Below are 12,400 nucleotides of genomic sequence, written 5' to 3' on the forward strand. Positions count from 1 at the left end.
GATGGAGCGCAACAAGTGTCCTCCTGCCTAATGTCACTCATGCCAATAGAACTAGAGGGAGACCAAGTTCAGGTCAGAAGCCAAAGAAAGATTTATTCTCTGATCAGAGAATAGAAAGGCCGATCTCCCTGACGGCTGTGGGCGGGGTTGCTTCTCAGGATCTTATTAGCAGGGAAGGGCGGGGCGCAGAGGGGAGGGTTGGGGCGGGGCGGGGCGGGGAGGGGCGGAGTTATCGCAGGGCCTGCAGCTGTGCTGCTCCAAGTCCAGCCTGCACTGCGGGCAGGCGCGGCGTCTCTGCACACGGCCGGCCGCCGCCATCTTGAATTGCAGCGTCACTGGCGGCTTCTACACACAGTCGGAGCTGAGGTGTCGCACCGCCATTTGGCACTAGGAACTCTGGTCTGAGGGGCCCTTTGCGAGTCCTCTGAGCAAGTGAAACTAGACTAAGCACAAAGGAAAAGAAAACAAAACGGTTAGTCTTTATTACCCAGTCTGTTTTTTTCCCCAGGTGTAATTGTTAATGGGCTTTGCTGTGACAGTGTTGTTGTTTGTTTTTGTTTGTTTTTGTTTTTGTTTTTACTTTTGCATGTATCTGGAGCATTCAGTTAGAGTGCGTAAGTGCTTTTGGTTACAGAGTGCTAAAAACAAAACAAGAGCTAAAGAGAGCTTTGAGCCTTGCTTCAGTGAAGGTGAGATATTTTCAGAGTAGAAAATTCATACTGAAAATAAAGTTTAGTCTATTCTGTATGCATAGGAAATAACTTTTAGGGAAGCAATGATGATAAAGTCAAATTGAACATGTTTGAACTTCAATCTTTTAATAGAACGGTGATATTTTGTGCTACAGTGCTGGGTGAAGTATGAATTCATATTGTAGATGTATGCTTAGACTAAATACATACATTTTGTTGCCATTCCCTTAAGATTAGACATGTGATTAAATTAAACAAAGTAAAAAAAATTGACTTAGTACACAAAGTTATGTCTTTCTCTTTATTTTATTTAAGTATTGTGATTTAGAGTATGCAGTTAAAATGATGTTCAATGGAAAAAAAATGATGTTCAGTGAAAGGTATTTCCTGGTTTGTTTTTTTAAATTATTGTAATAAAATACAAAAATAAGGATTTCAGGCAATATCTATTCTGAAAATTTTACGATTGCTTCTCTCTTATCTAGGCAGATTTAGCTATGCATCTGTTCTTTTAAATGAGACTTCTAATTTCCTTACAGTCCAGGAGAGGATGTGATGACTTTTTTTGAATTTTCCCAAAGAAAACATTATAGGAAAGAAAAAAAACTTCTGCTTCATTGCTTGAGTTTCAAGACTAGGGAATAATGAAAATCTAAAAAAAGCTCCTCAGTGACCCACTAGAGAAATATTCCCCTCTAGTTTTTGCCCTTAGCTATATGTTTAAAAGATAAAGAAATATTCTTTCCCCCAACCTCTCAAACAGTATTTTATACTAGTCACCCTCACTTAATAAATATTTTTTGAAAGCCTAACTCTGTGAGTGTCAGACGCCATGGTATGTTAAAGCAAGGATATGAAAAGAAACAGATAAAAACATACCTTGCCCTTGATTAAATCTTGGTTTAATTTTGGTGAAAATATTAGGTAAATGCAATCTTGTAAGCAAGAATAGAATGCTGTAAGAGCAGAGAGGGCAATGAAGTAACTTGGCTTGAGTGAATCAGGAAAGGAGTCATTAAGCAGACTGGGCACATGCTTGTGTTAGAGCCACTGAATTTCAGAATTGGAAGGAGACTTAGAGATTACCAGTCTATAGATTAGGTATACATTTTAAAGTTAAAGGTTAAAGTGTCCACTACAAAGTTGGAACTTTTCGTTGGTTTATTCAGTAAATAAGTATTGAGTTCTTTCTATGTGCCCAGCATAGTTCTGGGATTAACACTGTTTAAAACAAACAGACAAACAAACGAACTAGAAAAAAATAAGACACAAAAACAACCAGAAACAAAAGCAAGCTGAACTCCCCTCCTCCCATGGACACACCAAATGCACAGCTGCACATGGAGCAACTACCAGTGAAGGACATGCAGAAGCTAGCTGAGTGACTCTACATGTCAAGTGAATGAGAAAAGGCCTATGTCAAAATAGGTAGGAAAGGCTGGGACACACTCTTAGCACAAACCTCACTCCTGACACAGTGCCTATAGGAGACTCACTTTAGTTTTAGAGTACACAAAGACTGAAAGTGAAGGGATGAAAAAGCTATTCTATGCAAATGGATAAAGAAAGCAGGAGTAACTGCGCTTATATCAGACAAAACAGGCTTCAAGTCCGAGACTGGAACAAGAGACAAAGAAGGTCATTATTTAATGATAAAGTGGTCAATTCATAAGCGGATATAACAGTAAACATTCATGCACCCAACTCAGGAGCACGTAAATATATAAAATAAATGAAGACTTGAGGGAGAGATAGACAGTAATACAATAATAATAGTAGGGGACTTCAAAATCCCACTTTCAACAGTGGATAGATCATCCAGACAGAAAATCAACAAAGGAAACATTGGACCTAAACTACACATTAGGCCACATGAACTTAACAGATATTTATAGAACATTCCATCCAATAAGAGCAGAATACACATTCTTCTCAAGAGGACATGGAACGTCCTCCAGGATAGATCGTATGTCAGGCACAAAATAATTCTCCATAAATTTAAAGAAGATTGAAATCATATCAAGAATCTTTCTTGACCACAAAGGTATGAAATTATAAATTAATTACAAGAACAAAACTAGAAAGTTCACAGATATATGGAGGTTAAACAACATGCTTCTGAACAATCAGTAGGCCAAAAAAGAAGTCAAAAAGAGAAATCAAAAAATGTCTTGAGACAAATGAAAATCAAACATACCAAAACTTATGGGGTGCTGCAAAAACTATTCTAAGGGAAATGTATGGTGATAAGTGCTTTCATAAAGAAAAAAGAAAGATCTTAAATATACAACCTAAGTTTACACTGCAAGGAACTAGAAAAAGAACAAACTAAGCCTACTAACTTCATACAGAAGGAAATAAGATCAGAGCGAAAATAATAGAGACCAAGAAGATGACAGGAAAGGTCAGTGAAACTATGAGCTAGATTTTTGAAAAGATAAACAAAAGTGACAAATCTTTTATGTGGAATCTTTAAAAAGTTGAACTCATAGACACAGACTAGAAAAGTGATTGCCAGGGGCTCGGGGGTGGGGGAAATACAGGGAGGTGGGGAAAGGGTACAGACTTTCAGTTATGGGATGAATATGTTCTGAGGATCTAATGTACAACATGGTGACTATTGTTCATGATACTTTACTTTGTGATTGAAATTTACCAAGAGATTAGAACTTAAATGCTTTCACCAAAAAAAAAAAAGTTAAATATGTAAGGTAATGGATGTATTAATTAACTTGATGGGGAAATCGTTGCAAAATATATCTAATCACCGTATTGTACACTTTAAATATCTTACAATTTGTTTATCAGTTATACCTCAAGAAAGCTGAAAAAAATAATTAGAACCTTAAGAAAAGCCAAAAACAAAACAAAACAAAAACAATTTCTGCCCTTCTGGAGGTTACATTCTAATGTGAGAATCACAGAGTTAAACTACAGGACATCAGATGGTGATAACTAAATATCTGCGATGGATCAGCTACACACAAAAGAGGTATAGAGATTATAAGAGGTATTATAATTTAAAATATTTTGCCCAGGTGAGACTGTTGAGCATGACCTGAAGAAACTGGGAGAGAAGATATCTGGGTGTATTGGAGAGAGTGTTGCAAAAATATTTCTAGCAAATGGAAGAGCCCAATATAAAGGCCATGATATGAGATCATATCTATATCTTCTAAGAACAGCATGGAGGTCAGGGTGGCTGGAGCAGCATGTGTGGTGGACAAGCATAGGAAATGAGTTTAGACAAGAAAATAGGGAGTTAAATCACGTAGGATCTTGTGAACAATTGTAAATCCTTTGAATTCTACATTTAGTAAAATGAAATACTAAGTTGCTCTGAGGGAAAGACAAAATACGACATATATTTTAAAATGCTTCCTCTGGCTTCTGTGTGGATATGAACAGTGAGAGCAGAAAAGAAGAGATTCATTTGAAAGTTGCTGTTGTGATGCAAATGAGAGATGATGTAACTTGGACGAGGGAGGAAGCAGTCATGGTGGTATGATGTGGTTGAACTCTGGGCGTATTTGTAAAGGTAGAATCAACAGGGCTTGCTGAAAGAATGAATGTGGGGTATAAAAGAATGAGTAGTTCTACATGATTCCCAGGTTTTTGGCCCTAAGAGCTGCAAAGATGGTGAAGGTGAGATGGTAGGACTTTACAGAGCAAGTGTGGGATAATAATAAGAATCTGTTCTCATACACATTACATTTGAAATGGCTGATATATACTCAACTGAGTTGTCAAGGAAGCAGTTGGCTATGAGGACCCTGGGGAGGAGAGAAGACCTGGAGATTTAAATTTGTTGATTTTCAATGTGTAGGTGATATTTAAAGCTGCAAGACCGATTGAGGACCAGAAAGGGAATGAGCACAGAAAAGAGAAGAGGTCTCCTGGTTGAGCACAGAGCGCACCATCAGTTGGGGCCTGGTTAGAAAGGAGAGGCTAGCAAAGGGCGTTGAGAAGGAACAGCCATTGGGAAAGCTTTATCCTAGAAGTGAGTGAATGAAGTGTGTAATGGAGGGAGGCGTGATCAAACTGCTGCCAACTGCAGCCAAATGCTGCTGAAGCATTAAGTAGAATGAAGCCAGAGCACCGATCATTTGATTTAGGATCATACAAATTATCAGCGGCTTTGAAGCAGTTTAAATGAAGTGGTCATAGTGGGGAAAGTTCAAATGGAATAAGTTCCAGAGAAAATGAGAAGAGAAGTTGGAAACAACCAGTATGAATCCTTTCTCGAGGAGCTTTGCTATCAAGAAAAACAGAAAAATGAAGTGTTGGTGAGAAGTGGCTGTGCGATTAGGAGTGGTTCATATTTAAACATTTTTTTAAGATGGGATAAATGATGGTTTCTGTGCTGTCCCGAATATTCAAAAGGAAAAATAACTGATGCAGGAATGAGGGTAATTACTCTCAGTATGTCTTTGATATGGTCATAACTTTCTTTTAGTGGAATGTAAGAATGTAATTTTTAAGTCTCTTGACTAAATCAGTATTTGCATCCTTTGAATTTTGAGTCTCTCAGCTGCTTTTTGATTAGTGGGAAAAACTAAATAAGTGGTGCTCAGTCTTTTCTGCCCAATAGACTCATCAGTGGACATAAAAACAATCAATGCCCAAGTCCCACCTCCAGACAGAAAAATGAGACTTTCCAATTTATCACTTAGTTTTCAGAAGTTCCCTAGAGGACTCAAATTTAAAACTAGCCTTGAGAACTACAGAGGTAAAGTAACTAGAAAATAATTGATAACAAAAATAATAAAAGGCGTTAGGGCATGGACTTTTTAAACTAAGTCTCAGCCTAACAGCAGAAGAAGCAAGACCACTTCTCTGATATATCTGCAACAGCGTGTCCCGATTCATTCAATTTCAAAGATAATCTAATAATAAACATTGTTTTCATTATGGTATATTTTAAGATTATATTTGCTGAATCCTCACAGATCAAAAGAGGGAATATCTGAAAAAGTAACAGACAAGTTAAAAAGTCAGATCTTCTGGATGGATTTTTTGCAGTAGGAAAATTAAATGGGAATATCTTAGAGTGATTGGCAAAAAAAGAAAATAGATTCGTGTTATAAATGGGCTGTTCTCTGAAAAACATTTTTCTAACTCTAAACAATTATGAAGATACAGTGGTGCTCTGACTGGTTGAAGATTACCTACATGGTTTTGGGGGGATCTGATTTACAAAATGTTTCTACCTTATTTTGTCCTTCATCCTTTTTACAGAGTGGAAGAACCTAGACTCAAACACAAACTTGGTTTTCCAACTCTGAAGTTTATGCTCTTTGCACAGTTGTTGGCTAATCTTAGGAACTAAGCACCAGTTGAATGTAGAAATTTATAAATTATAAAGAAAGCCCTTGATAGAGTTATTTAATGAAATCGATGTTATTCTTATTTCAAGATTTGTGAATAAAAAAGTTCTCCACGTTACATAAAAATTAATATGCCACAATTAAAAAAAATTGTAAGGGTACCTTTGTTTTTGTCCAGTCTGTAGCTTGGACATAGTTCATGCATTTAATGAATGGTTAATCTGTGAAGTTGTTAGTTCTCATATATCTGAGAGGAAAATATTTAAGATTGAAGTGTTTAAACCCTAAAGATCAACCCTGAGAAGTTTCTGTAATTTTTTCTTTTTTTCTAATTGATGTACTTTTCTTCTCTTTGGCCATATCATTTTCAAAGTGTTATGAATCCTTTTCTCTATAATGTTCATCTATTCTTTTCTTTCCTCTCTCTCTAACCCCTTTTCTTTTTGTCCTTTTGCTCTTTCTCCCTTTTCTGGGAAAGAATAATTTACTCCTATTTTTTTCTATTGTGCATTGATTAGTGATAGAGTACTGAGTTGCAAAATCAATTAACCAAGAGTCAAACAGCATTGTTAAAAAGGAAATAGAAGAGAATATAAAATACCACAATGTATAGTGTGTAGTAAGTGTAGGTATTTTTATGAAACTTTTTTCCATTTTGTATTTTTATATATATATATAAACTTTATATGTATATAAACTATATATTATATATATAAAGAGATAAATACTTGTGTGTGTGTGTGTATATATATATATATATATATATATATATATATACACTTGTCCATGATATAAAATAAATTTTTTTTACTGAAAGTCACAGTAAAAAGTTAAAAGCCACTGGAGTAATGAGTGTTAAGGACTTGATAAAATTGTGTGGAATGATTTTGAATAGCATATTTAAAAAACTCAACCAAGTATGGGCCATAAGCCAGAATTTATGACTATTTTCCTTATGGTGATTATTTGTTTTAAAATTTTTGTGGTAGTAGAATTTGGCCTTGTTAACTTTTGCTATAATGTTCATTCATATTAAGTATATTCAGGTTGGAATGGGTTCAGTTCATAGAACAATCTGGCCCTTAGAAAAGAGGTGAAATGAGGAGAGATTTTTTTTATATTCATACCTAAAAGCCCAGGCAGTTTTCTCCTCTGGAAGGTGCCTTCCAACTCCTTATTCATATATTCTTACACACAAGATTTATTTTAAAAGCGATTTTTCCTCATGAAAAATTTCCTTACCAATAATTCATGTACCAGTTTACTAAAAATAAATGTTTAACATGAAAATGATGGATACAGTTTTGTGTTAATAAAATGAGAGTGTTGCTCACTCTTATTTTGGTATTAAATGTTTCACTCTTTCCTTTTCTTTACTTTTCTTTTCCAGTAATTGCTATGGGAAGAAAAGTGAGAAGTATTATTTAATTTCTTTTTTATATTTAAGAAACTCATTTCAGAGTTTTGTCTGATGTAAAGTAGATAAAAACTATATCCCAAATAATTACTTGATAATTTTTAAAGCTGGCTTAGATATTAATCACAAAGTTACTGAGGACTTACTGTCTGGGGTAGCAGAATTAATTCCTAATGTAAACTTTATAGTCTGGGATGAAATAAAGTTTATTTTGCAAAAAATAGGGAACAAAGTAACACAAGACAATTTGAGTATAGATATTTTGTATGTGCATCCCTCATTGGGCCTAGTCCACCATTCCCAGTTGCCCCCAAACTTATATATTCCTTGAACATATGCTGCAATAATGGTCCATTATCACATGGGTGTACTAAAAATTTATGTTGGGACAGTGGACTTCCTTTGCTCTTTAGACTCAATAAACATCAGCAGGAACCACACAGAACACAGAACGTGAAAGTATGAAGGGCCTCAGAGATCCCATTTTAGGGATTTGGACACTGTGATTTAAAACCCAGAGGTCCAGGGCCTCACCCATAGCCAGGGGTGCAGTGGAAGAAGGACCATCAATTCTGGGCCTTCTGAGCTGGTCCAGGGCTCCTTCTAGTAACACTTGTTTCAGGTGTCTTGAAATATACCCAAATAGGCTGTGATCAAGTACCCCCAAGATAAAGCTACCACCAGATGTGAACGTCACAGATATGTCAACCATGTAGTCATGTATGCAATCACAAAATTTCCTACAAAAGTGTTATACTACATAATCTGCCTGTATGTTTCAATTATGTACAATTAGGTGAATCTTATGTGCCAGGAAGGTGAGCTATATTTTTACTCTGACTTGGTGAGCTTCCAGACACGTCACTCACATCTCTAAGAGTATGGATATGTACTAGCCCTTGCTATCTTACCCTCCTTGTGTTAAGAGAAAACAAAGAAAAAGAAAATGAGTCATTTCACTTCATTGTAAGATGATACTTACTGGGTTGTTGTACTTAAAATAAAACCTCTATTTTAATGAGTCTTTAGTCATTATGACCTTGTATCATGTGATGCTCCTTAAATTTGTGCTGGATCATGTTATACCAAATTAAATTTTAAACTGGTACAGTACACTTTTGAAACTATATTTGGTTCATATATCATCTCATACCTATTTTTAGTTGCTGTGTTCTTACTCTGTCTTAGTTTCAGAGAACCCAGATATATTTGTATGAGTCACTAAATCTCCAATTATCTGCACTTTGAGGAAACTCATCCATCACAGGATGTGCCCTTTCGAAATTGTATTGACTTACAACTGTGTTTATCAAGCTTTGTTTGTAAATCATCACTGATGTTTTTAATAAATTTTAATTATTTATGAACTGTTTTTAGTGGCCATCTTGGATTTCAAATAATACTGGGAGAACAAAGGAGTTATGATGTGATTGTCAGGGAGAAGAATTAAAACATGTTTTTTCAAGGTTCTATCTTGCGTATAATCTTAAGACAAAATCGTAAGAGCCTGAGTCTTTTCAAAATGTTTCTGAAGTTAAGTACTCACCTTGTGTGCTATACTTTTATGCTTTTCTTCCAACTGTGACATTCATAGTACTTTACTGTACTGGGTTTTTATTTGTTATCTCTCGTAAGAGGCTTTACAGTCTGTGTATGACCTCAGACCAGGTCCATCTTTTCACTGGTCTATCATTTGCACCTAATATAGCACTAAGCACTTTATAGGTATAAAACAAAATTTTTTGGATTAATGAGGGGTACTCTGAGTAATGGTAAGATTTCACCTGTTTCATTTGTATATTGATTAGGACATAATGTTATTTGAGTTGTGCCATATTTAGTAATTAAGAACATTGACACTTTGTTATATTTTTCAGTCTTGTATCTTGAATTATCTAAAAGGCTCTGAAAATATCTAGAGCATCCAAAGAATAGAGCTAGCTCTGCTACAGAGAGTCTGACAATGTAAGAGCTTCTAAGACCCCTTATGATACCAAGTGGGACATGCATTTCTGAATATATGCAAAATCTTTTCCATATGTTCTGTTTAAATTTATTTGTCTAAAAATAAAAATATAATTCACTACTACTTAATGTTAAGATTTATAAGAGAACATGGATACAATTTGCATATAAGTACAATACATTGAATACACCAATCTTTTTGACAAATACAAGTATGTGATTTTAATCAATTTTGAATATCACTGTGCAAGACCACCATTGATACGTATCCAGAATACCAAGATGACGTGAAATACTAAATGGTGATGCATTAATATGTTTTCTCTTCATTGACAGAAATGAAGATGATGTAAATCATATATACTAAATCTGCATGTATTTTTAGCTAACTTCTAGAGATCACACTGTAAGAAAATTCTGGAAACTATAAGAAATGACAGATACACAGAGAAACTGAATAGAACTGAGAAACCTACAACAAAGTTGAAGTAGAAAGCCAATGACAAATTGAGATCTCTCAGCAAAACTCTGCATTGATAAGAGCTTGACTAAACTCTGAGTATGTTTGTGGGATAATTTATTGGAAAATTACTCATTGGAGCCAGAGGCCAACTAAAATATGAAGATGAGAGGTATCAACAGCAGTGGAAGCTGGAAGTCAGGAGAATATTATCCTCAAATAATGAGGAAAAATAGTAATTCATCTAGAATTGTACACCACTGAACCTTTAAAGGACGAGGACAAACTCATGATTTTTGTAGACAAAAATGGAGAATATTTCATATCAGTAGACCTGCTCTAAAGATGAACTGAATTCAAAGGAAGGTCTGAGATGCAGGAAGGAATGGTGAGCAAATAAAATAGAAAGTATCTGTGTGACTGTAAATAAGCATTTTCCATTTGAAGTAATTACAACTTATTACAACTTACTAGAATTAGAACTTATTTTCTACTTGACAGGGTAAAAAATCAAAAGAAATTAGTACCGAAGAGTAAGAGACAATAAATTGGGGAATGAGTGGCTAGCATTAAAGCATTCTGAGTTCCTTTACTCAGGAGCCGTATAAAAAGATTGATTAACCTGAGTATGAAAACGTACATGTTAAATTTTCTAAGAAAACAGCTAGTAGAATAGAAACAGAACGTTTAAACATCAAAAGGTAGAGGGAAAGAAACTTGGATTTTAAGTGAAGTGATTTAACTATTTAATGTGTAAAATTTTATCACTGACAGTAGAGGGCAGGGTATCCCTGATCCTGTGTGGATAATTTCTTGAAATTGCAAAGCATGTCTAATGCTATCCCTGAAGTCATATGTTTCATGTATTCAGCCACATATTAGAGATTTTATGCTGAAAAATTCTAAAGACACTATTTATTAAAATCAGAAATCTTGATACGACCTGTGTCACATTGAGTCAGTTTCTAGGTAAAGAAATATATTTATTATGTCTTTGGATTTAGGAAATGTTTAATTTTGCCAGTGCATTTAGAGAGTCATTCCTTTTTTCTTCGAAAATAATTTTGAAGTTTCTTGGTTAAAAAAGAGAAAAAAAGATGACTATAGAATAAGATAGTGAGAGCCCTACTTCCTAGGGTTATAGATAATCCCTAATGATGGCCAACATTGTTTCTGGATGTGATTCTCAGATTTTTTGTTTTCCTATTCTATAAATAACTTAAGATTTAGTTTGGATTTTGAATCTCTTATAATATCCTTGAGGTTTAGTGCAGATAAAACTTGGTTTTATATCCTGTTGTAACTATGTTCACACATAGGAAGCTTTGGAATGCTTTTTTCTTTATGAATAAATGAGATTTTATGCTGCTGCCATCTCTATGTTAATTATTCTAGTTAAGTGTCAGCATACAGATTATAACTGGACTTTTGCATTCTCTTAATCAGTCACTTAGCATAGCCTAGGTAATCCTGTGATAGCAAGTGATATAAAATATGGAGGACTAACAGATACAAAATTTTATTTCTCATTCATTCTACATAATCTCATGGGTTGGTCTCAATGCTATTCTGTGTTGTTTTCATCTGGATCCCAGGTTGATGGAGCAGCCTTTATCTGCAATATTCTGGTCGTACAGCACAGGAGAAAAAAGAATCTGGCAAACTACATAATGGCTTGTAAAATTTTAACTTGCAAGTGATATAGATCACTTCTGTTGACTTTTCATGTGTCATATGACAAGGCTGAGTAGAGTAGGGGATAATCCTTCCCAAGAGATGGTTTGCAAATATTTGTGAAAATAACATAATCTATTACAGTGTCCTTATGATGTTTTTTAGAAATTTAGCCAACATTTTAGTCAATTCATTTGTGTAAACTGCCTATTACAAATAACTTGAGTTCTAGAAATATTATTTTTGTTTATTTTTTAGTCCTTGATAATTATAAATAAAATGTTTAGGAGCCTAATAGATTGAATATTTAGAAATGTTGGTGATTACCAATGGCAAAGAAAAACTTGAAAGGTCCTAAAAATAAAATGATAATAGAATTATCAGTTTGCTTTGCTTCTACATAGTGATGGGCTGGCAAAAATTCTGAACTCAGGGTCTCTTCTTTCCTGTTTCTGGTGAAAGGGGTTATAGATCTGTGAATGAAAGGAAGAAACAATATTTTTCTTTGTAAAAATAGATTGTAAGTCTTAGAAGACTGCCTTCATGAATGTAGTATTTTCAGTTTACAAGATAACTTTATGAATTTTTTAATGTAACTTCACAATAACCCTGGCATGGTAACAGATGAGATAATTAGTGTTTTTCTGTAGAAGATTCAGATTTAGAAAATACTGGCTGAAGTCTCATAACTGGTTCATAGTAACGTTAAAACAAGTATGAATTTTCTCACTCTTCATTCTCCTGCCCAGAGAATTTGTAACTTCTCAATTATTTGGGGAATTCTATGTAAAAATCTTGACGCATTCTGCATTCATGGATGTGGCTGTCAAATTCTGCTGAAGAGCTACTACTGAAAAATCAAATC

At 34.7% G+C, this 12,400-nt stretch overlaps 1 long non-coding RNA gene across 1 annotated transcript in view; it reads left to right on the top strand.

The window, feature by feature from the left end:
• The first annotated feature begins 343 nt into the window (after positions 1 to 343).
• Positions 344 to 12,400, top strand: part of LOC140698208 (uncharacterized) — a 71,496-nt gene continuing 59,439 nt past the window's right edge. The window contains exon 1 of the long non-coding RNA XR_012075842.1: positions 344 to 472. This is a non-coding gene — a long non-coding RNA (uncharacterized lncRNA). The remainder of the gene's footprint in view (positions 473 to 12,400) is intronic.

This window comes from Vicugna pacos, chromosome 1, assembly GCF_048564905.1.
Source record: "Vicugna pacos chromosome 1, VicPac4, whole genome shotgun sequence".
NCBI classification, from domain to species: domain Eukaryota; kingdom Metazoa; phylum Chordata; class Mammalia; order Artiodactyla; family Camelidae; genus Vicugna; species Vicugna pacos.